Consider the following 4,269-nt stretch of genomic DNA (forward strand, 5'->3'; position numbering starts at 1 on the left):
AAGCCTAGACTGAATGAGAGCCAGCTCAGCCATTGGAAAAGGGGTATGGACTTGAACAATTCCCTCAGCTCCGGCAACCTCTCGCAAGGGCGCCATCTTGTAGGCAGACTGAGAAACTTCAGGGTCAAATGACTTATGGGCCTTGGAGCAAGTGATGGGTGGAGTTGGCGTGAAGGGAGGGGTGGAGAGAAGAGAAGGAGAAGGAGGGAGGGAGTGGAAGGCTCTTGTGGGCTTGGCAGGGATGAGTGAGGAACTAGAGCCTGGGGCGGAGCTGCTTGTGGCTCTCCCCGATGAGGAGGAGGATCATCTGCTGGTTGAGATGGCCGACAGACTCGAAGGGGAGGGGATTGTTGGTTAGCTAGCAAGCAGAGGGAAGGTTGACTATGGAGAGAAGAAAAGCCTTGAATGTGGGGAATCTCCAACCATTTTCCTTGGCGCTCACAAATGTTATACAGGTCTCGAATTAGACCAGATTCAAGTGAGCCGTTAGGTGGCCAAATGTTTTGGTTGTCCAGTTTATATTGGGGCCAAATTTGAGTGGACAAACATATGAGACACTTGGGCTTTAAATCTAAGCCTTCAAGGTTACATAACAAACACCCCAGGGGATAGTCTGCGGGTATAGAGGATCCAGAGCCCATGGTGACCAGAAGCAAGACAAAGGGCGGCACCTATAACTTAAGACGTCTCTCAAGGTACAGATCATGCGCCCCAGCTTAGGACCCGGTCCTAAGTGTGGAAGCCTAGGCTCCTCGTGGAGGCATCCCACCACGGGGAGAGGGCTTGAAAATGGGGCCACACCACCTTCTGAGGCGTCCCTGCAGCGGGTGGGGGTGGAACAGGCAAGTCCCGGACTTGTCCCGGTGAGTCCTGGACTCACGGTGGGGAGACACAAAACCTGGTACCCGGTTTGTGCTCTGGAGTGGAGTCTTGTTTTTCTAGTCACCAGGACTTAGAACTCAGATATCCGAGCTGTCATTAGAGGACTTACCCAGGCCGGGATGAAGGTGATGATTTGCCAGTGTTGTTTGCTGGGAAGGCACCAGGGAAGATGGTTGCAGGTGCTGGGGGGCAGGTCGGAGTGCCGGGGAAATGGGGGGTTCCAGACCCTCCGATGAGTAATCGGGGGCACCAGCAATCCCACTTCTGACACCAATGTTAGAGTTCCGTCGGCACTCAACGACCACGCCACACACCAGGGTACCCAACAGGAGATTTTATTAAAGAGGCGAAAGAGTGCCTGCACTGAGGAAGGACAGAAGAAGAAGAGAGAGGAAGAAGAAGAGGAAGAAGAGGAGAAGAGGAAGAAGAGAAGAAGAAAGAAAGAGGAAGAAGAGAAGAAGAGAGAGAGAGAAGAGGAAGAGGAAGAAGAGAGAGGAAGAGGGTGGTCTTATATAGACCTGGGGTTAGGAGGTTGTACATCAGAGCTGGGGGAAGAGGTCTTAACCTATCAGAGGCTATGTTGCCTTTTAAAATTCGTGCCTTGCAGGAAGCTCAGTTTTGACTTCCTTTAACTGACTTATGACCTTGGGTGGGGCAGCAGGGAATGAGGAAGAACCCAGAAGAGCCATGCAAGATGGTGTGGCATATCTCTAACACAATCTGTGGAAGAAAGATGGGCCGGTCTGCTATTGTAAAGATTTACAGCCTCGGAAACCATATGGGGCAGCTCTACTCTGTCCTGCAGGGTTGCTATGGGTTGGAATCAACTCTATGACAGTGGGTGTTATGGTAACTTTATAGTTAATCATTTGAGGAACTTCATGACTGTTGACAAAAGTGCACCAATGTACATTCCTATCATGAGGACTCCAATTTCTCCACATCTTTGTCAACACTTATTACTGACTTTTTAATTGTGGCCTTTCTGGTTAAGTGTGAATTACTATCTCAATTTGATGTTGATTTGCACTTGCCTGATGACTAATGAAATGAGCTTTGCTGGCATTGTGCCTAAAGCATTTGACTGCTAATCAGAATGTTGGTGGTATAAACCCACTAGCCACTCTGTGGAAGACTGGGCAATCTACTTTCATAAAGATTTACCACCCCGGAAACCCAAAGGGGGTCGCTATGAGTCAGAATCAACTTGATGGCAGTGAATTTGCTTTTGTTCTTTCTGTTTTTTGTTTTGGATGACTAATGATGTTGATCCTCTTTTCACATGCTTATTGGCCATTTGCATGTCTTCATTGCAGGAATGTCTATTCAGATCCTCTGCCTATTTTTAAAATGAACTGTCTTTTTATAATTAAATTGTAAGACAGTTTTTTTTTTTTTTTTAAATATGTTCTGGATATTACTCCCTTGTCAGATATATGATTTTCAAATATTTTCTCTGAGTCTGAGTTATCTTTTCACTTTCTTTATAGTGTTCTTTGAAATACAAAAGTTTTTAATTTTGACAAATTCTGTATTATTTTTTTCTGTTATTGCTTGTGCTTTAAATGGTATTACATCTAAGAATCCTCTGTGTGATGCTGGGTCATAAAGCTTTGCCCCTGTTTTCTTCTAAAAGTTTTTTACTTTTAGCTCTTATAATCAGGTGTTTGATCCATTTTGAGTTAATTTTGTAAATGGTGCGAAGTAAGGTTCCAACTTTATTTTGTATGTGAATATCCAGTTGTTCCAGTACCATTTGTTGAAGAAACTATTCTTCCCCCCAGAATGGTCTTGTTACCTTTGTTCAAAATCAGTTTACCAAAGGCACATAGTTTATTTCTGGACTCAGTTCTATCCCATTGATCTGTCTGTTTATCCTCAGGACAGTACTACAGTCACTGGATAACTGTTGCTTTGTATCATCCTACTTTGTTCTTCATTTTCAAGGTTCTTTTGGCTATTCTGGGTCCCTTGCAAATCCATATGTATTTTAAGCTAAGCTTGCCGATATCTACAAGGAAGCCAGCTGGGATTCTGATAAGGATAGTGTTGAAATTAGTAGGTCAATTTAGGGAATATTGACACCTTAAAAATATTAAGTCTTCTGGTCCATTAGATGCTTTTCCATTTATTTAGATCTTTACTTTTTTTTTTTTTAATTTTTATTGTGATTTGGGTGAAATTTTGCAGAGCAAATCCATTTCCATACAGAAATTCATATACATTTTGTCTCATGACACTGACTGCAATTTCCCACAATGTAACAGCTCTCTTCCCATTTCCTCCCCCTAGTCACCTCTTACTTATGTCCTTCCTGCCCATGCACTCCTGCCCCCCAGCTATTTCCCTACGCAAACCCTGCCCTTCTATTCTCCCATGATTGATCTCTCCCAGTAATGTATCTACCTGATGTAAATATTCAGCCCATATGCTCGTCTTTTATTTAGCTGGAAGTCGCAGGTGGAGTTCAATTCCAGACCTGAAGGATGGCTAGGGGCCATCGTCTCAGAGGTTTCACCAAGCCCTAACAGATCGGTAATCCTGTTTTTTTTAATGATTTTGAGTTTTGTTCCACATTGTTCTCCCTCTCTATCCAGGATCTCCTACATAGATCCCCCTCCAAGTGGTTGACAGTGGTAACTGGGCATCATCTAGTTCTTCTGGTCTCATGGTCATATAGGCTGAGGATCGCATGGTCTACCAGTCCTTTGGACTAATTGTTTCCATGTGTCTTTCATTTTCTTCATTCTTCTTTGCTCTGGATGAGGAGAGACCTATCATTGCGTCTAGATGACCGCTTGCAAGCTTTTAAGATCCCAGTTGCTACTCCAAAAAGTAGGCTGTGGAACAATGTTTTTGTGTAGTATGTTATGCCAATTGAACTCGACATCCCTTGGGATCATGGTCCCAAGCCCACAGGTCCAACTACTTGCTCCCTCCGGATAGCTAGCTGTGGCCAAGAGGTCACCACAATCTTATCCCTTGTTAGCTCCACTATATACCTCAACATTCTTACAGAATATACAAATACATTTGTTGAAACATCATCTGCCTACCCTATACATGGTCATGGGCACACTCCCCCCTGCTTTCACATACCTGATTAAATATCTTTAATTTACTTTAATGATGTTTTATACTTTTCAAAGTATAAATTTTATGCTGTTTGTTAATTTTATTACTAAGTATTTTATTCTTTGGGATGCTACTATCAATGGAATTGTTATCTTAATTTCATTTTTGGATTGTTCATTGCAAGTGGTTAGAAATACAATTGATTTTTTTATATTGATTTTTTTAATCCACATTACTTAACTCATTTAATAGTTCTAATGGTTTTTAATGGATTACTTAATATTTTCTTTATACATGATTATGCCACCTATA

Source organism: Orycteropus afer, unplaced genomic scaffold (genome assembly GCF_000298275.1).
Source record: "Orycteropus afer afer isolate SDZICR_OR568_19922 unplaced genomic scaffold, OryAfe1.0 scaffold00142, whole genome shotgun sequence".
NCBI classification, from domain to species: Eukaryota; Metazoa; Chordata; class Mammalia; order Tubulidentata; family Orycteropodidae; genus Orycteropus; species Orycteropus afer.